This window comes from Lemur catta, chromosome 14, assembly GCF_020740605.2.
Source record: "Lemur catta isolate mLemCat1 chromosome 14, mLemCat1.pri, whole genome shotgun sequence".
Lineage (NCBI taxonomy): Eukaryota > Metazoa > Chordata > Mammalia > Primates > Lemuridae > Lemur > Lemur catta.
The window spans coordinates 4,764,033-4,786,775 of NC_059141.1; positions in this window are offsets into that span (position 1 = coordinate 4,764,033).

Genomic DNA, 22,743 nt, shown 5'->3' on the forward strand with positions numbered 1-22,743 from the left:
GACCTCACTAGGAATCTCCCTAGGAAGGAGATAAGTTTTGAGGATGAAGCAGGAGCCTGGTGAAACCTCTGTCCCTTTCCTGAGGTTGCCACCCTTCCCGCCCTTGTCCCGCTGCCACATATACTGTCCCTGTTAGGGACGAAAGGCTAGTAGGTGCTCAGGTTGCGGGTGGAGAAAGATTTCTCACACAGAGATTAAGATATATAAAAGTAAACTTTATTTTTTCCTTTAGAAAGACAGAATGAGGGGGGGGAAGAGAGCAGAGAGACAGCTGCGTGGCACTCCAAATAAAGAGAAGGGAGATGCCGGCAGCGAGGCCAAGTGGCTTGCTGCTTTTATGGAGACAAAGAGAAAAATAGCGAATTGTTGTGAATTGCCATGCTGCTCCACTTCTCGTTAACTGCCAGCAGATAATGGAATCTGCCGTGTGAAGTGTGAAACTGCCGCATCCTTCCCTTTGCTTTAGGGATAAAGTGACCTTGCCCTCAAGATATGATTTGGGTCTGGGCTGGATGTCTGGAGATTGTCCCCCATGCTGTCATCCAGGAACTTCTCAGGAATTACCCCAGGCTATAGAAACAGATGCTAAAAAGGCAGTTTTAGTCAATAGGTACTGTAAAAAATATTTACATTTCCTTTGTCTGCTGGGCTCTTTTGAGATGTTCAGAGCTCAGCAGGGCATCTGTTAGTTAGGTGGAGAGGGAGCAAAGCTGATTTATTTTGCTCACAAGACCCACTGTCCTTTCAGTCCCCTGTTTCTGGGATGCCTTTCTTATCCATGTCTGGGGACACACTGTTTAAAAACTCCACCCAGGGTTCTCTCCTGACATCTTCTCCTCTGAATTAGAAATCTCATTTTAGCTAGTAAACATCACATCAGAGCCTGCGCCATCCTGCTCATGAGAGGTGGTCTGACACTGCCGCCAGGAACAGAGGCTCAGGGACCCACCTGCCTGGATTCAGATCTTAGCTGCTCCCTGGTCTGCGGCCTCAGCCAAGGGTGTCAGTCTGGGTCCAGCCAGGAGACAGAAACCACACAGTCTTTGTATGAGGAAAGTTGGATATACTTACTAGCCATGACAGAGGATTGGAGTAGTGAGAGAACAGCTAGGAAGTAGTAGAGAGAGCTCTAAAGAGTACAGGTGTGCATAGCAGATACAAGGAGCAGCACCACCCCTAGGAAGAGTGTTCCCTCCGCCCCCTGGGCTGACAGGGGATGGGTGTGGCTCAGCTGATGACAGAGAAGTTTCTGTGGTGCCATGCAGATGGAACTTTTGAAAATCGGCCTCTGGAATTTGCCAGAAATATGCCCTGTAGGATGCATGGGGAGCTGTCTCCTCTTACTCTGAGACGGTACCACCTCAGGGAAGGTGCTGGGGGAAGCAGCTGGCCATGGTGCCCTGCGGGAGCCCTCGCTGGGCCAGCTGAGCAAAATCAGTGGATGCAGGAAGCAACGCCTTTTTCTCCTGCAGCTTCTCCTTAGCTGTCTCTACTGACAAAGCTTCACTTCATGTCAGCAAGCAAAGGGAAAATATTTATAGAGCCTGGATCCATTTTAACAGAGCAGGCAAAAAGGGTGAATTTGGAGGTGAGATCCATAACTCAGCAAGTTATTTAACCTGGCCTCAGTTTCCCCAACTAAAAATGCAAGTAATTCTAGTGCTTCCTTCATAGGGTTGTTACAGGAATAGAATAAGTCAGTGTGAGTCCAGTGCTTAGAAGCATACCTGGCTCAAAGCAAACACACCAAGAATATTTCCCATTATCAGTAGGGGTGGAAATAGAAGTGTCATGAGAAACCTAAGAGCATGGAGACCGTGAGTTTTTCATCCCCATAATCCCTCAACTTGGCAGTGAGAGGCTCCAACAGACTATTGAACTCATGAGTGTTGCTACAGCAAAAGTCAGTCATACAAACAGGACACCTCGTACGCTTGTTTTATTTTACACTCCTTTCACTCTTAGAAATCATTTCAGCAGCATGGCAAGCTTACCTTAAGGTTAATTTTTGTTTTCCTGAACTTATTAGGCCTTTCCCAGGATGGTACACTGAATTTCTATTTATATTTTAAGTGTTTTTTTTTAATAAAAAAATTTTTAAATCAAATCTCTTATATTAGTTAAGGAAAGTACTTCATAGATACAGATCCTGTATACCTTTCCTTGTTTTTCTTTAATATTCTCAGAGAGTTTCTAAAGCTTTTCCTAACCAACCATTTATAGTATATCCAAGGCCCAACCACTCCTGGACTGTTTTGTGACACTTCTCAAGAAGTGTATTTATGTTGACTAACATTTATTATTTATGTATTTAATTTCAGCATATTATGGGGGTACAAATGTTTAGGTTACATATATTGCCTTTGACCCACCCGAGTCAGAGTTTCAAGTGTGTCCATCCCCCAGATGGTGAGCACCGTACCCATTAGGTGTGAATATACCCATCTCCTCCTCCCCTCCTCACCTGCCCAACACCCAATGAATGTTACTACTATAAGTGCACATAAGTGTTAATCAGTTAATAGCAATTTGATGGTAAGTACATGTGGTGCTTGTTTTTCCATTCTTGTGATACTTCACTTAGTAGAATGGGCTCCAGCTCTATCCAGGATAATACAAGAGGTGCTAGATCACCATTGCTTTTTGTGGCTGAGTAGAACTCCATGGTATACATATACCACATTTTCTTAATCCACTCATGTATTGATGGGCACTTGGGTTGTTTCCACATCTTTGCAATTGTGAATTGTGCTGCTATAAACATTCGAGTGCAGATGTCTTTTTTTATAGAATGTCTTTTGTTCCTTTGAGTAGATGCCCAGTAATGGGATTGCTGGATCAAATGGTAGTTCTACTTGTAGCTCTTTGAGGTATCTCCATATTACTTTCCACAGAGGTTGTACTATTTTGCAGTCCCATGAGCAGTGTATGAGTGTTCCTATCTCTCTGCATCCACACCAACATTTATTGTTTTGGGACTTTTTGATAAAAGCCATTCTCACCAGAGTTAAGTGATATCTCATTGTGGTTTCGATTTGCATTTCCCTGATGATTAGAGATGTGAGCATTTTTTTGTATGTTTGTGGCTATTAGTCTGTCTTTTTTTTGAAAAGTTTCTGTTCATGTCCTTTGCCTACTTTTTAATGGGGTTATTTGACTTTTTTCTTGCTGATTTTGCTGAGTTCTATATAGATTCTAGTTATCAGCCCTTTATCGGATGTGCAGCATGTGAATATTTTCTCCCATTCTGTAGGTTGTCTGTTTGCTCTTGTGATAGCTTCCTTGGCTGTGCAGATGGTTTTTAATTTGATCAAGTCCCATTTGTTTATTTTTGTTGTTGCTGTGATTGCCTTTGGGGTCTTCTTCATAGGTTCTTTGCCTAGGCCAATTTCTATAAGTTTTTCCAACATTTCAACATTTTATTCTAGAATTCTTATAGTTTCATGCCTTGGGTTTAAGTCTGTTATCCACTGTGAGTTGATTGTGTGAGAGGTGAGAGGCACAGATCCTGTTTCAGTCTTCTACATGTGGCTATCCAATAAAACTGTAGACCAATATCCCTTATGAATATAGATGCAAAAATTCTCAACAAAATCCTAGCAAACTGAATTCAGGTGCTTCTCAAAAAAAAAATTCATCATGACCAAATGGGCTTCATCCCAGAGATTGAAGGATGGTTCAACATATGCAAACCTATAAATGTAATTCACCACATAAATAGAAGTAAAAAAAAAAAAAACGACCATATGATCCTCTCAATAGACACAGAAAAAGCATTCAACAAAATTCAGCACCCTTTTATGATAAGAATGCTTAACACAATAGGCATAGACAAGACTTACCTCAAAATGATAAAAGCCATATATGGCAAACCCACAGCCAACATCATACTGAACGCGGAAAAACTGAAAGCATTCCCACTTAGAACTGGAACCAGACAACGTTGCCCTCTATCACCACTTCTATACGACATAGTGCTGGAAGTCCTATAGCCAGAGCAATCAGACAAGAGAAGGAAATCAGGGGCATCCAAATGGGAGCAGAAGAGGTCAAACTATTGCTCTTTGCTGATGATATGGTCGTATATCTGGAAAACCCTAAAGATCCTGCTATGAGACCAGTGGAACTGATAAATTCAGCAAAGTCTCAGGTTACAAAATCAATGTATAGAAATCAGTAGCATTCCTATACACCAACAACAGTCAAACTGAGAACCAAATCAAAGATTCAATACCCTTCACAATAGCCAACAAAGAAAATAAAATACCTAGGAATATATTCAACTAAGGAGGTGAAAGACCTCTATAGGGAGAATTACAAAACACTGAGGAAGGAAACAGCAGAGGATATAAACAGGTGGAAAACAATACCATGTTCATGGGTCGCCAGAATCCACATTGTTAAAATGTCTATGCTACCCAAAGTGATCTACAGATTCAATGCAGTCCCTATTAAAATACCAGTGTCATTTTTTGCAGATCTAGGACAAATAATTCTGTGCTTCGTATGAAGCCAGAGAAGACCCTGTGTATAGAGAGCAATCTTAAAAAAAAAAAGAACAAATTGGAAGGCATCAGTTGACCAGACTTCAAGCTATACTACAAGGCTATAGTAATTAAAACAGCGTGGTACTGGCACAAGAACAGAGACATAGACCAATGGAACAGGACTGATAACCCAGATATAAAATCATCCTTGTATAGCCATCTGATCTTTGACAAAGCAGACAAAAACATACAATGGGGGAAAGAATCCTTATTGAATAAATGGTGCTAGGAAAACTTGACTAACATTTAAAGAGAGAATGTCAGCATGGCACTAACTTTCAAAAATGCCCCCAAGAGCTTATCCCCTTTGCAACCTTGATGCCAAGTCTTAAAATTTAATGAATAAATTAAAGTCAACTTGAGATTAAATGCCATTGAATAATGTGTTTCCTAGGACAGTTCTAACCAAAAGGCCCGAGGTGGACAATCATACAGGAATAGATGACGCCTGGGGTGAGCTGTGTTTCCTTTGACAGCTCACTCAGGACAGGGCTGGAAACTAAAGTTTGGATTTTTGTTGAACTGATTTTTTTTTCCCATTATGGTTGTAGTAGTTTGTTTTTTAATGCTAAGGAGTGAATTTCAGATAGCCAGTATTTCTTCTCTGTTACAGAAAGGTTTTAACAGAAACATAATATGATTATAACAAATTTGGAAGTAAAGCCCTGAGGAACAAAATGCCCACCCCTTCTGTGTCTCTCAGAAACTGGCCACCCATTTGCTGGATTCTTTTATGAAAATCAGGCTTCAAGAAAGACTTTGAGGATTTTGAAAATTCTAAATAGAGTTCACCACTATAACTTCAATAATCAAATTCTGTCCTGGAATTGATTTATTTACATCTGAGTGTATTTTGCTTCTGGCCTAGGACAATCGCTCAATGATGCAGAAAGTAGCAGAAGTTGAAGATCTTTAGCTGATATTCATGAGCTTAGACCAAGCAACATTTAAAAAAGAAAAAATGAAATTTTTCAGGTGGTCACAGCGCCAGGCTGTCTCACTGTGGTCTCCATGACTTGGTGTTGGGGGAGAAGTTCCTATTCTGGTTTTTTGTCCTCCCTGCCAGCTGGTGATGGAATAATGAAAACACAATTGCCTCGGGTTCTTTTAGCCGGTGTCTTTTGCCAACCAAACTTCCTGGAAGTTGTGTGCTCCCTGGGTGAGTCAGCAAATGCTTGCTCAGATTTAACAGGCTCTTTGAAAGAACTATTTGTGCAACAGCCAATTGTGGGAGAGTGGTTGGAAATGCAATGCCTGAAGTTCTCTCATTTCAACACTTGGTATAAAAATTGCAGTGCAGACAGTGGGCCTGCTGGTCTCTGTCTGCATCGAGTGACCAACAGTCTGAGTATGACGCTCCAGGATGCACAGCGACAAGAGAAGGGGAAGAGGGGGTGGGGGGGGGGGTGATGGGAGGTGATGTGGCCGCCCAGCAGGAGGTACATGAGAGTTCCAGAACGCTATGGTAAAATGATCTGCTGTGGGTTTGTGTCAGCGTGTGTTTGCTTACGCGAAGGAAATGATCTGTTAAGTGATTCAAATGAGTCCATTGGCAGATGGTTCTACTCCATAGAGTTTATCATGTCTGTATTTTTATCAATACTTGATAATGACCCATGAATATCTAGCTTGAATAAAACCTTTGGAATTGGCTATCACTGGCCGAAGCAGCCTGCGCCAGGGACTAAATTACTGTGGACATCCCTCCAGCCTTCTCTTGTCTGTCCCTCAATGACAGGACGTTTCCCCGCTCAGGCAGGAGAGCAGGCTGTTCTGAAGCTCCCTGTAATCCCATGGGATCTCCCCTTGCCCCCCACAGTCCCCTGCTCTCCTGGGAGTGGCAGACTCCTTCACTCACTCGGATGTGTTAGCCACATGCGATGTAGCAACCACTGTGGCATGTCTCTTCCAGAGTCGAAGGCTTCTTTCTAGCTGTGTGGGTTCCCTCAGGCACAGTTCTGATCCTGAGACCCCAAGAGACTGTCTGGGGTGTGTGTTGGGCAGGGGGTGGGGGGTTGAAATCCTCCCATTTTTTTCCTTCTCTAAGATGGTTTTTTCCTTCTCTAAGATGGTTTTTTCCTTCTCTAAGATGGTGTACACCTTCGGGGTGCTACCCTGACCTGCCAGTGCGCAGCCGGAAACGTGGCTTCAAGCCGTGGCCTCTGTCTCAGATCTTAGCCCATCAGGATCTTGGGGAGGGGGAAGGGGGAGGGAGAGACCTTACTTGCCTCTGGCATCTTAAAAAAGGCTGGGTTATTCTTATCAAAGCTGAAAAGGGAAGAAAAAGAAGCTTATGATCTAACTTACCGCTGAGGAAAAAAATGGATTTCTTTAAATCATTTTTATTAAACAGCACTAAGAATGAATGACAGAGAAAAAAGTGTCCTTTTGATGACTTCCAGAGCATTCTTCCTCTGTTTAAACATCTCTACTTTCCTGACATGCCTGAAATGGTGCAACAGCTGTAGCTGACATCAGGGAAAAGATATTACAACTGTCACCCGTGTTAACTACATACGTCGAGTAATATCCTTTCATCAAAGGCAATGAAGCCGCCTGCTTTACCTGCCCAGTGATGTCAGTGAGAGGGAAATTATAAATCTTTTCACAGCTGCCAATTTATAAAGAAATAAACCCACACTTTTGTGTTGCATCCATTGTGGTTCCTCTTGACCGATGTTGTTATGTGGATACGAAAGGAATGAGTGATGACGGCCCACTTAGCGGGTACATGTTGCCAAATATGTGCTTAACATTAAAAGCTACTGAGTGCATATGCAGAGTTTTTGTGTTTGTTTTTGTTTAAAAATATACCCGAAGTCTCGTTAGGCCAGATTTAATTATTATATGCTGACATAATTATAATACTAAGTCTTGCTCTCTTAGCTGAAATGTTTATTAAATCAAAATGACAAAATAATTCAGGATACTTTTCTGGGGTGTTTTTTTTTTTTTTTTTTGGTAGCTTGTGACATTTTATTTGCAGGGCTGAGCCTAGCTCTTTACTGAGTAACAGATACTTTTACATGAATTACACTGGGGTGTGTGGGCATCAATATTTCTAGATGGCAGAATTGATTCACAGGGTGACATGATTTTGTTGGAGCACATGTTTCTGACTGGGGTGTTTCAACCCTAATTGTCAATTAGAAATGGAGTGAGATTCCCCCACCTCCTCCCACCCCCAACACAGCAAGTGGCTTCTGATGGGTTGATGGTGAGCAACAGTTAAACAGGGAAAAGAACTGGAACAGAAAACTGCTGACCCCAGAGCCCATTCTGAATGTTTCTAAAAATAATAGCTTAGAAATTTGAGTGCTAACCATGTGCCACTCACTTGCCGTGTGCTTTACCTGTTTCTGTTGGATCATAGCACCCTCTGCACATGCACATGAACTGTGGCCTCTTTATATCCCATTCCTGACATAGCCCATTTTAGGAGCTTCCACCCTACTGCTACGGGAGACAAGTTAGTGAGTTAGCATCTTGTTTCTTCTGAGTCACACAGTTCCACCTCATTTAAAGGTCCAGTGTGTTTGAAGTGAAGCCCTGTGGAGGCTCACACTTGGCCTTTCCAAGTTCTGCCACTGCCCTCTCCTTTCCAAAATGGCAGCCAGATACATGATGGGGTTCACTGGGGAGGGGTTGTGTAAGATAAGAGTCTCAGGTTTGTGCCCAGGGTCCTTGGGTAGCAACAGACCTGCTATGGACCGAATGTCTGTATTCACATGTTGAAGCCGTCATCCCCAGAATGGCTGTATTTGGAGATGCGTCCCCTAAAGAAGTAATTAAGGTTAAATGAGGTCATAAGAGTGGAGCCCTGACCCAACAGGATTAGTGTCCTTATGAGAAGGGTCACTAGAGAGCTCCCCCTCCCCAGAGAGAGCACCAAGAGGCCACATGACCACACCGTGAGACCACAGCAGCCTACAAGCCAAGGCAAGAGACCTCAGCACAAAATCTACTTTTCCAACACCTTGATCTTGGACTTCTCAGCCTCCAGAATTGTGAGAAATAGATTTCTGTTGCATAAGCCACCCAGTTTGTGGTATTTTGTTATGACATCCTAAGTCGAGTAATATAGGACCCTTGCTATCCTCTGTGGGCACAGTGTTCCTTGCTCATTCTAATACTAATACCTGTATCCAAGTCTACAGCAGGAGAACTCTCTGAGCTTGAGCCTACTAGTTCTCCTTGCTGTGTGTGCTCCACCTTTGCATTCACAGGGACTACGTAGACCCCTCAGGTTGACTGTGAATCCCACAGACCCAGGCCCTGGGTCTACTCTGCAGCCCTGGGCGACAGGAGTGCTGCGTTCGTGCTGGCACCACTCTCAGGCAAGTTTGGCACCATCAGCTCCCTTCCCCACCTACCTGTGGGGTCCACAGGAGTCCCTGACCCCTGCCGACATGCCCCGTGGAAGGGCCTGAAACTTGCTGGGGAATCAAATTAAGACCCTTCCTCTGTCTAATCTAGCGGTGGTAGATTTCTCCCCTAGCTTATGTCCTAAATTCTCTCTTCCTCTGGCACATAGATAATCTCCGTGACCTATGCCTTTAGGCATACTTCTTGACATGCTGATGGAATGTAAAAAATTACTCCCCACTCCCCCATAAGGCCTGGATTTCAAGACAATTGTCTCATGAAAGATGTCAGGAGAGTGTGTTTTCAAGTTCAAAGCTGCCTAATGGCCTTTTTAAACATTATTTTCAGAGATTTCCCCATTCCTTTCTTTTCTGAGGGAAACATCTAATGACTAGTGACCAGACGTTCCCTACATGTTTACAAATCATGCCCAGTTCACATTTACGATTCTCGAGCAGCCCTAGAAGGTAGGAGGCAGGTGGGCTCTGGATTGGCTTCTTTTTAATAGGGTCTGGTGGTAGGTGGGGATTAGCAATAGTTTCTAAAGTCAGAAACAAATGGAATATTATACCTGAATTGCTCATAAGAATCCCTGAGGTGCCACCTTGCAGACAGACTAGCTTCTCTCGGCACGGGTCAGCACACTCCACCAGAGCTTCCGCCAGCTCTGAAACAGATCGGCTGAGCACCAGATGAAAAATTGGCATGTTTAGGGGACATGGTGTACAAAAAGCGTTTGCTTTAAAATACTAGAATTTCACTCAGTGTGGTGAGAGGGTCACACTTTGAGACGGGAACCGCAAATGTACGTCTCCCATCTGGTCCTGCCTGCAGGGGAGAGACTGGAGTGGGATGATGAGTAGTCATACAGCTGCGGGTTCAGTTCCTCTCTCTTCCTCCCTGGACTCATCTCCCAATTAGGAGAAGCGTGCGGGTGTGAAGTGCTACCCCTGAACCATCTCCACTGTGCAGGAATACATGGAGCAACCAGAGGACACGTGTAACTTGTGCACGTTATTTCATGTCGCTGGGTTGGGACTGAGATTTGAACCTCTGTCTCTCTCCCTCCAGAACTTCAAGCTCTTATGTTGACATCACGCTGCAGATGGTGTGTGTCTAAGAATTGAAGATACAGGTATATTTTTGGATTTCACTAAAACTTTGAGTAATTTTACTGACCCCAAACTTAAAATATGGAATAGGATCCCTCAAAGCTTCGGAGAAATACAATTAGAAAATATTTGCCTTGAAAAGTTGCAACCTTAACAGCAAAATGTCAGGTGATGCAGAATAAGAAAGAGTTATGTAGTTTTATCATGACATGGGAATAATGGAATGATGTGAGTTAGTTTTCAACTAGACTGAAGCACTCTGGGGGCAGGGGCTGGGTCATGCTTCTCCTCCCCAGAAATCGGTGCCCATGGGTGTCAAAATGTTCTTCTCACTTCAGTGTCATCAGGGCTTGGTTGTTCCCTATGCCACCAGCTGTTTCTCATTCTCCCTTGTGTTATCTCACTCCATCTGGGAATGCAAGCATTGCTTGAATTCTATCTTCAAAGTCAAAAGCAATGCGACAGACAGACCCTTTTCAAATCCTAAGCAGAAATGGCCACAAAGTTTGAATCACACTTGAAGGGTGAGGATGGCTTCTTATATAAACCTGTAGGTTAAGTGCCATCCACACGCCCCTGGCGACAATTCTCCAGAGTGGATGTCTCAGCATGGCACATGTTCAGAGCCGAGAGTGAAGTGAGTGATGAGTACGGGGAGAAGTCTCCAATGGCTGGAAAGTAGAGACTAACTCCTGAATCCTGAACCCTTTGCACTACATAAATGAAGGAACTTTATTCTTGATTTAAAGAAACTGTACTGGGTGAGATTTCATAAATCTACGTCACAACTACAGTGTGATAACAAGATATGAGATTCAAAGTTTATAACTTTCTCATTCTTCTATAGAATATGTGAATTTCCCTAGCACATATATTATTAATGACCAATAAAATATTAACTCCATCTAAAAGTACATTATTAAAAACATAATCTGTGCAACACACACATCAGTTTTCTCCACACACTTTATTTAGAAATCCCAAGCCCCTTTTTTCTTGGTGTTGGTGAAAAGAGACAATTTTTCAAATGTTGATTTGTAATGACCAAGAGAGCTCATGGTCTTGTCATCAAGGCATCAAAAGACAATCAATAATTCTGTCCAAAAGGGAAGATTTCAAATCAAAGATTGTTCCCCAAAGTTGAGAGAACACAGAGGCACCGTGGAAGAAGCATGTCTTTAGAGATGCACTTTGTGTTGTTGTTTTGTTTTGTTTTGTTTGAGGGTATTTTCTAAAATGAGATCTAAAGTCCAGGGACCATAATCCAGTTCACTACCAGGGCTGTTATTGTTGTCCTCAGTGTATGTCTCAAAGACATCGTAAGATTTGCAGTGATGGTTGACTCATTACTATGAGCTTGTGGACACCACTTTTCACTTTAAAATAATGCTCTGACTTTGCTCTTGGCAGACAAGCCCTGTATAATCAGCTCTATGAACTTTCAGAAATCATCAGCATTAGAAGGTGCACATCATAATTCAAATCTCTGAAGAGGAAGAAGGAAGACGTTGACTTCAATCTTCATTTAGTCTTGTTATGGAACTTCCAGACACTGAAAAATTCATCCCCACTACTTGCTGGAGGATATTGTCCTGGGAGGGGAGCTTTCACATATGGTTTGAATTCAATTAGCCAGATCCTCCAAGGGACACTGGGTACAATTTAGGACACTGCCTCTTGAATTCTCATTTTCAGCCTTGCAAATAATTTTCAAAGGTCATTAGACCATAAAGAGTTTTCATTACCCTTCATTTGAGTCAGCAGCAAACATTTATTAAGTGCCTACTTGGTACCCTGTGCTAGGTAGGTACTCCTGGGTACATCCGAGAAGGGGTGCAGTACAAAAATTACAGTGTCTAGAAGAAAATATATAGATACATAATTTTTTTTGGTTTGATTTTTGTCCTTTTTTTTGAGACAGAGTCTTTCTTTGTCACCCGGGCTAGAGTGCCGTGGCATCAGCCTAGCTCACAGCAACCACAAACTCCTGAATTCAGGCAATCCTCCTGACTCAGCCTCCTGAGTAGCTGGGACTATAGGTGTGTACCACAACGCTTGGCTGTTTTTTTCTATTTTTAATAGAGATGGGATCTCAGTCTTGCTCAGGCTGGTCTTGAACTCCTGAGCTCAAGTGATCCTCCCCCTTCGGCCTCCCAGAGTGCTAGGATTACAGGCGTGAGCCACCGCCCCCAGGCTAGATACACAATTTGTAAGCATATGGAAGCCAAAACCTTTGTAATGAGAGCAACAGAAGAAGGATTTCTACAATAGGAAGGAAGGAAGGAAGGAAGGAAGGAAGGAAGGAAGGAAGGAAGGAAGGAAGGAAGGAAGGAAGGAAGGAGGGAGGGAGGGAGGGAGGGAGGGAGGGAGGGAGAAAAGACTTAGATTTGATTATACAAAATTGAGGAACTGCTATGGTCTGAATGTGTTCCCCCAAAATTCATATGTTGAAACTTAATTAACAATGTGATAGTATTAAGCAATGGAGCCATTAAGAGGTGATTAAGTCATGAGGGCAGAGCCCTCACAAATGAGATTCGTGACCCTGTAAAAGAGGTACAAGGGAGCTGTTCATCTATTCTGCCACATGAGGATGCATCAAGTGTCAAGAGGCACCATCTATGAAGCAGAGCCTTTACAGGCATTGAATCTGTTAGTGCCTTCATCTTGGACTTCCCAGCCTCCAGAACTGTAAGCAATAAATTTCTGTCGTTTATAAATTACTCAGTCTATTTTGTTATAGCAGCCTGAATGGCCTAAGACACTGCTGAGTCTCAAAAGACATTGTCAACAAAATTAAATAGGCAAATGACAAAATGGGAGAAATACTGTATGACAGTAGATGAGATCCTTTATAAAAGCTTCATACAGCTCAATGAAGGAAAAACACTTTAACAGAAAAATGGCCATAGGACATGAACATGCCCTTCATAGAAGAAATGCAAATGGTCAACAAACATACAAAAATGCTAACTAAGCATCACTACTATTTGAAAAAAATGCAGCAAAAATAATGAAACATTTAAACCTGCCAAATTTTCCTCTCTTTCTATCTTTTTCTTAAGACTCAAAGAAAACCATTAGTGAAAGCACATGGAACAATGTGACTTGGAGGTGTGAGTCACTGCTGCCCTGTTCATGCCCTGCTTTAGGGAATGTGTCCTGTCCCTGGCTCCCCCCCACCCTCCCGCTACTTCTCTGACCCAGACTCATCATGGAGACTGCAGGGCCAGAGTGCACACCCCACAGCGAAGCAAAGGCTCCCAGGAGCTGGATGAAGGGGGAGTCAGAACTCAGAGCCTTGCAGAGAAGCTGCCACCTGCCAGTGGGAGGGAGGAGCAGGGGGAATGGCTGCAGAGAGGAGATGCACAGATATAGCGCCCGGGCTCTCTAGGTCTGCAGGGCCAGGCTGCCCTTCCTGCAGTTGGAGGCCCTGAGATGCCCCCTCCAGCCTACAGTGGATGGCATCTCACCTGAGCTGCTTTGAGCTGGGCTGTTTTTGGCAACTGACAAAGCAGTGCTCCTGCATTGCTCGGGGCAGAGCACACTGGCACAAATTTTCCAGGGACACTTGGAATTTGTATTAGCAGCTTTTCAGATGGGAGTGCTTTTCAACCCAGCAATTCCCAGTAAAGGGATTTATCAAAGATGTGACTAAAGATTTGTGTCCATGGACACTTATTGAAATGTTATTTTTTATTAGGGAAAAATTGGAAACAACCTAAAAAAATTCTACAGGAAGGAAATTGTTCACGTCCATAAGATGGTATACAAAGGTCACGGCAACCTCCTTATGGTAGACTGTGACTTTACAAAGCCTGCTGCTGAAAAAGCTGAGTTACATCAAACCTAAATTGGCAGAAAATGATGGTTTTATGCATAGGAAAAAACACTGAAATATAGCATCCAAAATCTATTAATATTTTATTTTGAAATAATATCACATTTATAGGTAAGTTGCAAGAACAGCATAAGAAATTCCCATATATCTTCGCCTAAGTTCACCAACAGTTAACACTTTGCAACATTCACTGTATTGTTTTCTCTCTCTTCTCTCTCTACACACACATACAGTCATATATAATACTTATTATGTGACTCTATAAAAATAGCAATCATATAATATATGCATAATATGTATATACAATATATATTATATAACTTGCATATAATAATTTTATGTAATATATAATATTGTATATGCGTAATATGCATATTTTATATGTATGATATATATGACTAATATGTATGTTATACTATTAAGCATGTTATATAAAATTATCTGTATTATTTTTCTGAACTATTTGATTGCAAGTTGCAGAAATCATGTTCTCTTACCCCTAAAAAGTGATCTTCATATGTTATCCTTCTTTTGTTATTCTGTATTTTTCAAATTTTCTATCTTTGTAATTAGATAAAAATAATAACATACGTTATCTTAAAAGGTAATTTACAACTGTTTACCTCTGAAATTCTTAAAGTAATTTTTACTAAGTTGATATAGTCTTTTGAAAAATCAACTTAGAAATATATATATAAGCTTTAAAGATGTACATTTCTTTTGAACTAACAATCCTATTTCTGGGATTCTATTCTGAGAAACTATTCTAAAATTTTAAAAGGGCAAGATGTACAAAATGTTATTACAGTATTCTTCTTAAGAGAAAAAAAGGTCAATAAACCAAATGTCCAACCGCAGAAAAATGGTTATGAAAACTAGAACATCCATTTAAAGGAAAAGCGTCCATCCATGCAATGGCATTCGTGACGAACTCGTCCCGCTGGGAGACGCAGGGCTACGCTCTGGACGCTGAGGCCCTGACTGAGGCTTGGAGTGGGAGGGGGTGCATGGTGGCCGATCCTAAAAGGCTCGAGTGGAGTCCTGAAAAAGAAGCCCCCCTAAATGTGGAGCTGTCTGCTCTGTGAGCCAGACCCACCTCTCCTGTCAGGAGGTTCTGAGGCCACAGAGAGCCCTGGGGTCCCGACCAAACAGGGACAGTGAGCAAGGGGGGGCTTCTCCCCACTGCCTGTGGAAGGCAGCCCTTGTGACCGATGGCTCTTCTCTCCCACCATGCCCAGGTGCAGCCTCAGAATCACTGTGGACATAGCATTCCTGGAAGCCACCATGCGGAAGGCAGGGACCCCAGGAGATAAGCCTGTCTATCACCTGAGCTGAGCCTAGAGGTGAAAGTACCAGTGGAAGCTGAGGGCCATTACACCTGGAGCGTGGGGGTGCAGTGGAGGGCGAGTTGGCAGTGGGGGAGCATCTGCACCCTGATTGGGAAGACTCACCTCCAAAAGGATTAATTTTTAGGAACAGTGGTTACTGACCTTGAGAGAAATGTTTCTTTTAAAATCATGTGAATGGTCACGGTTTCACTTTCACTTCGCTTGAGGCTTATGTAGCCCTCACAGATCACCCCCAGACTTCTTCTCAAGGCTGCTTCGATGGCCTGAAAGATTTAGTGTCCTCAGGGGTGTTCCCAGAGTCTGAGCACAGTCAGGCCCCAGCTTGGTCAGGGGAAGTCGGCCACGACTTTGGACGGTAGGCAGGGCAGATGCTGGGATGCAGGCTCTGACCCCGGAGCAGGCCAGAGAGACCGAGCTGATTGCTCCCAAGCAGCAGAATTGGACTTGGTGACTGGGCTCTGGTGGAGGCCATCCAGGACATGACGAAATTGGTTGAGTCTAACATGTGCATCCAACCTTACTTACAAAAAACCATTTCTAAGGTGAATGCAACCATAATTGCTGCTTGAAGAGAAAGGAAAATCATTAAAGAATAGAGATATTCTTGATGCTGAATGCACAATTGCAGCAGTAGTATGCCCTCAGCATGTCTCTCTCTGTAAGTTCAGGTAGGAAAGATTTAGAAACTGCAGGGCTCTCCAGGATTTGCCAGAGAATCCTGTAAGTTTATGTCAAGGTGTTGGACCCAAGGGGTGAGCTGGCAGAAGGCAAAAAGAGACACAATCCCCAAGAATAAACCTCCAAGTGCAAGTTTTAACTTTAAAATCCATTTCATTTATACCAAATGAGATCTGCAAGGAAGTGACATTTTAAAGGTTCCAGTCGTGCGAGAATAACAAAGACAACCATTATATTGGAAAGAGCAGCTGCTCTTTGATGTTTTAAAGGGCAGAGACAGAGTGCCCAGGTGGAATTAGGCTTGGATTAGGAGGCTGGTGTAGGGAAGAAGCGGGGAGAAAGGGCTTTACAGAATCAGAAGTTGGTCTGCAGACAGTGTGGCACATGGAAACTGACACATACTCAGGCCCCAGAGAAAGTGAGGCCACAAACCACCCCCAACCTGGGGACATGCGACACTGGTGGGTACCAGGGGTTGCTCAGCGCGGCTCATCCCCTGCAGTCTGGAGACAAGAGTAGAAATTACGGAATTATTACAGGAAATAAAGTCTTTGAACTATTGTGAGCAAAGAAAGACCCTATCAACGTATCTTCTGCTTGGGAAAGAGCAAGAAACAGTGGCCTCCATAGCTGAAGGTCATCTTCTTGGCAAAGATGCGCCAAACTGGACCTCAGCCGAGAGCGCTTGCAGAGGAGTATTTGTCTTATCTGTGTCCCAGAGGACGTAAAGGAACTCCCCACCGATATGTCTGCTGCCCATCTAAGCAGCTGCTTAGAGTTCAGGTTTTTACAAGAAAACCCAGATTGGAAAACACCCATGGGTCACAGTTCCAGGATGAGTGACCTTGGCACATCACACCTGACGCCAAGACTTGCTTGTAAGTCGGTGAGAATTAAACGTGCTTATTCTGTGTCGGCAAATCGCAGTCCTGCAGCAGGTTGTTCTCACAAGATTAGAATGCCGTCCGTTTTTCCCAAAGGCTCCCAGGTAATGACCGTTTTGATGCCATTGTCATTGGAATGCAGTTTTCTGGTGTTGGAGCATTGTTCTAAAAAATCTGGTTTACGCAGTTTTTTCCTGGAGTGGAGAAGGCAGCTCTGTTTCAGAGGGAAGTCATAAGTCATTTGTCAAAAAGGAATCTCCTGAAGGAAACAGTGACCAGACCCAGATAAGAGGGTGGTCTCTGGGAAGGTGCGTTCCAAATGCTCCAGCGCGGCGGTGGGGAAGGTCCTGGGAGGTCTGACTTCAGCACCAGGCTTCCTCCGCGTCCCCACGCCCAGCTCCTGCTCTGGTCTGGGAGTCTAAACTGCCGCTGCAGGAACTGTGCTCTGGGCTTGTCCCTCCACATCTTTGTCCATACTGTTCCCTCTGCGGTGAAAGTCATTGTGTGTCCTCACCCGCCGGACTCCTACCCTTTCTGCCTGGAAGGGGTTCCTGGTCCCCACCACCCAGTTCCACACCCCATGTGACCTCGACATATGCACTTCCAAGATCCGATTACAATTATGTTTTTAGAAAAGATGATTTAGGCCGGGCGCGGTGGCTCACGCCTGTAATCCTAGCACTCTGGGAGGCCGAGGCGGGTGGATCGCTCGAGGTCAGGAGTTCGAGACCAGCCTGAACGAGACCCTGTCTCTACTAAAAATAGAAATAAAAATTATCTGGACAACTAAAAATATATATACAAAAAATTAGCCGGGCATGGTGGCGCATGCCTGTAGTCCCAGCTACTCGGGAGGCTGAGGCAGAAGGATCGCTTAAGCCCGGGAGTCTGAGGTTACTGTGAGCTAGGCTGATGCCACGGTACTCACTCTAGCCTGGGCAACAGAGCAAGACTCTGTCTCAAAAAAAAAAAGAAAAGATGATTTATTCGCATGAGAAATTGTCAATATCTGTTCAGTAAAAACAAAAAATAAGTTATAAAAAGTATATCCAGTATGATGTTCACTGGGCTAAGGTAGCTAAATAGATAAACATATCTCTGACCCAAAATGTGATTATCCAGGGATAACAAAAGTATGGATGGTTTTTGCTTTATTCTTTGTGCTTTTATGTAGTTTCTAAAATTTTTATAATGAACATTGTATTAGTTGTCTGTTGCTGCTCTAACAAATTATCATAAACAACACAAATGTGTAATTTTGTAGTTCCGCAGGGCCGATGTCTGGTGCTGTCTCACTGGGCAGAAATTAAGGTGTCAGGGGGCTGCCTTGCTGTCCCAGGGTTCTGTGGCTGGGTCACCCCTGTGCTCATTCAGGTCACTGGCAGAATTCGGTTCTTGCGTTGCAGGTTACTTTGAGGTGTCTGCTTCGCAGCTGGCTGTCGGAGAGGGTCACTCTCGGCTTCCAGACAAACATCCATTCCCGGGTTTATGGCCCCCTTTCTCTCTCTTCAAAGCCAGTGAGTCAAATTCTTCTGAAACCTCAAATCGCCCTTGCCTCTTTGTTCCTGGAACCTCTCTGACTGACGCTCCCGCCCTCCTAGTCTGCTTCTAAGGTCTTTGGGCCTATCTAGATAATCCTGGGCAATCTATCTTAAAGTCACCTGATACTGGCAACCTTAATTCCATCTGCAACCTTAATTCTCTTTTGCCTTGAAACTGACATATTCGCAGGCATGACACAAGATCCTTGGGGCCAAAATCCCTCCCACCACAAACATTTACTTTTTAAAAAAAAAAAAATTTCATAGAAATTTTATTTATTATTTTTTTATTTCAAAAATTTACAGGGGTACAAATGTTTAGGTTACATATATTGCCTTTGCACTGCCCAAGTCAAGGCGACAAGCGTGTCATCCCAGACAGCGCGCACCACACCCGTTAGATGTGCATTTACCCGTCCCCTCCCCCATCACCCGCCAACAATATTGACTTTTAATTAATGAAAAAATAAATGCCATTGAAAAAGGAGCCAGTCTAAATGAGGGGAAGAAATATCCACCATACTTTGGCCTTTATAAAAGTAAATGTATAGTCAGTCTTGACAAATGGCTCATCACTTCTGTGAACATCTAACTTTCTTGGAAACCTCTGATTTCTTGGAACTCTCTACCAAAATTCCCAATCTCTTGGCAAAATTGTCTCCTATTTTTATTCTTTAACAATGAACATCAGTCTTTTTTTGTGATTTCAAATGTCATGCGTGTTTTCCCGCATGGCCACGATTGCCCCACCCCTGTGTGCCCCATCCTGGGCAGTGTCACTTCTCAGTGCCTCCTGTGGAAAGGCAGAGTCTCCCCCCATGTCTCAACACGTGGCGTGTGACTTGCAGTGGCCAGGGGACATGAGCCACGGTGATGCAGGCAGAGGCTTGGCCTCTCCTGCTCCGTGGACCCCTGAGACCACCACAGAAAGAGGCTTGAGCTGGCCTCTGGGAGAATGAGAGAGGACGTGGCGTAGAGACCCCATCCCAGCTCATTCCTCAGACCCAACCTGCCAACTGCTCGGAATGTGGCCACAGCCTAGCTGTCAGCTGACCACAAGACCCTCCAAGATGACCTGGACTTGAGGAACAACACCAAGGACCCACAAAGCTGGGAGAAATAATAAATGTTTCTTGTTTTCAGCCATGAAATGTTAGAGTAGTCTGTTACATAGCAGAGGCTAACTAAAATAGATGTTAAGAAAAGTTTGAAATTGCAGAAACATTTAATAAGTAAACAAAAGTCACCCACAATTCCATCAACCCAAAATAACCAGTGTGAATATTTTTGGGTGTTTTCTATGAATTTTTAGTTACATAGCTAGACAGAGGAGACAGATAGTGATAAATAGAAAAATGATAGAAACCCACATGGAATTTATATAATATTTTGTTTAAATCTTGCTTTTTCCTCTATCTCATTAGCGTTATTTCACGTCATTAACTGTTTCTAGAAATTGTGGCTTTCACCAACTTGGTAACATCTTTCAAACACTGTAATTTCCCTGATGGTCACTGTATTAAATAACATGTCCCACATGAGCTCCTTTATCAATGTCTGTTACCTGTGAATTCAAGCACCATAAATACTCTGATTGATTTAAAATGAAACAAACAACAAACCTTTATTGGTCGTCTTATGTTGTTCAGATTTTTCTAAGTGACTAGCACTTGAGCTTTGGCTGGTCCAGTTTGGCCTTGGAAATAGGAAACAAAACCTGACTTCCTGTGAAACGCAAGCTTTCCCGGCTCCAGGGCCCAGCCCGCGTGGACAGGAAGAGCGGCTGACCACCACGGCTGCTGAGTGAGTGCACTCGGGCATTTAGCCCCTCCCAGTGTGCCCGGTACCCGCCTAGCCCCTTGCCAGGCTCACTGCGGGGCCCAGACTGGGCGGGCAGACAGGTGGGGCAGCCTCCCGCGAGGCCGTACTCTGGGCTGGTGTGCTCTGGGAGGTCCTGGGCCGTCTGGAGGGAATAGGCCAACTGGGACAAGCAGGCTGCCTCGTCAGAATTGTTGCCTTCTGAGTCCCGGGAGGAGGGGGCCTCTCAGCGGGAGCTACTTAGGCCACCGGTGTCAGTGCCAAGAAGCATGGTCCAAAAGCCACACACAAATCCATAGGAAGTCCAACCCTTCCTTCTGGGGCTCTAAATCATAACACTCAGGAACTTACATGCCATTCTTTGGAGTTGTCCATTTTCAATTCTCCCCACCCCAATTATCCCCCACCCCCAAATAAGGCATCTGTTCCCCTCCCCCTCCCCCAGTTCCCCCTGTCCCCCGTTCCCTCATTCCCGGTTCTTGCTCATGTAGCCGCTACCTGATGTCATGAGCCTCCAGCTTCACCTCTCTTGCCAGCCAGAGAGGAGAAACCTGCACTGCCCTGCGCGTCACTCCTCCTGCAGCACAAAGCCCGAGAGTCTGCCTGGCAGAAAGAAACTGTCCCCAGCAGATTGGAGAACCAAGGGCCACCCATACAGCAGCTTCTTTCCTTGGGGGAGGCAGGGAGGTAAGCATGAGAAAATGTTCCCACAATAATAAATTTTTTCAACCAAACTGACAAGTGCTATCTTCACGGAAATTCCAAGGAGACATATGGAAACAAGGCAGTCCGACTGGGGTCATGGGTCACTGTCAGAGCCCAGAGCTGGCCGTCTGGCCTTTCCAAGGATTCCTTGTGCGTGGCTTCAGGAAGATGGGGCTGAGGGCCATGCGGGCTGGGGTGGGGCCAGGGAGGGCAGGGCATTTGCTCAAAAACACACACTTAAGTCCTGGAGCAGCCGGGCAGTAAAGGGCTGGGTCTTGTACCCTTGTGCAGCCATGGAGCCGGTGTAGACAATGCACTGAGGAGCCAGATAAATGCAGTGAAATGCAGGGATGACTGCAGCAGGGTTCTCGCCCCCAGGCCAGTGTGACTCAGAGAAACCCTGGTGATACCAGAATTACATTTGTCCCAATTTCCTCCCTCTCTTTCTTAGAGCTTGGCTTTTTCAGCACTCAATCTCTTTTAATTTTTTTTTTCCATTCTGCAGCACCCTCTGCATATAGAAATGCTCATAAATTGCTCACAACCAAAGTCACAGATGTCAGTCCACTGGTGAAATCATCTTGCGGAAGTTCAATGAACACCAAATATTTGTCTGAAAGGTAGGCTTTTCAGTAGAATTGCTGGTGGTTACAATTATCTCCACAGGCACCCAGGTTATTTTAACCTAGCACTGAATTCTCGATCTACCATTAAACAAATGTCAGCCTTTCCGTGGACATGGCTATTAGAGAAATCCAAAATAGCATCTCCACAATCATTGTCCTCTCAGGGCGTGCACTTGGTCCATGAGGTCAGTGCTGGGAATTCCTGCAGGCAGACACAGCCCTTGCAGCCCATCGGGCCTCCACACAGAGAAGATTGCTGATCTTGGCAAGTATTGAAAATACAGAGTTTATAAATGCTGTTTCCTGTAATTACGGCAACGCAGTGGCTTCCTCCTGGCACTTCCACGCCTGGTGCAAATGAGGCCTGGGAAATGGAAAATACTTCCCAGTCCTGGGAACTCTTGGAATCTCAGGCCAAACAAATTCTCCCCATGTGTTACAGCTGTGGAAACAGGTTTACACGGTCCAAAGAGTTTAGCTGGTTATGTAAGATACGTACCAAGTCCTATCAGGTACATAGGTTTTAGGCTTTTAAGACTATTGACTGAGCCAGGTGTGGTGGCACGTGCCTGTAGTCCCAGCTACTCAGGAGGTTGAAGCAGGAGGATCCCTTGAGCTCGGGAGTTTGAGGTTGCGGTGGCCTATGATCACGCCACTGCACTCTAGCCAAGGAGACGGAGCAAGACTCTGTCTACAAAAAAAAAAAAAAAAAGACTACTGATTGATTGATTGATTGATCCATTCATTCATCCAATCAAATATTGCTTGAGCCAGGCCCTGTGACAAACACTGGGATCCCAAGAAGAATGGGACGCTGCCCCTGTCCTGGAGGGGCTGAGGTTCTAATGAGGTGAGACAAACAGGAAAGAGATGATTCTGCCAGTGGTGAGGACAGTCATAGTAGAGACACAGAGAAAATGCCTCGGGAGCCAGAGGAGGGAGTGCTCAGTCTGCAGAAGAACACAGGACATCTCAGAGGAGGTTTCCAAGCTAGAGCAATTCCAGTGGCACCCTCACGAGACCCTGGGAATAGGAAGCAACTGAAACTTGCACACTGTGCTGGTGGGAGTGACATTGGTACAACCATGTGGGAGACTCCTCGGCAGTTACCTACTAAAGGTAAACATATGCTGATCCTGTGACCCTGCAATTCCACTCCTGGGTTTATACCCAAGGTAAGGGTGTAAATGTCTACAGGAGACATTTACAAGAATGTTCATTGCAGGTTTACTCATAACAGTTAAAAACTGGCAACAACTCAAATTTCCGCCATCTAG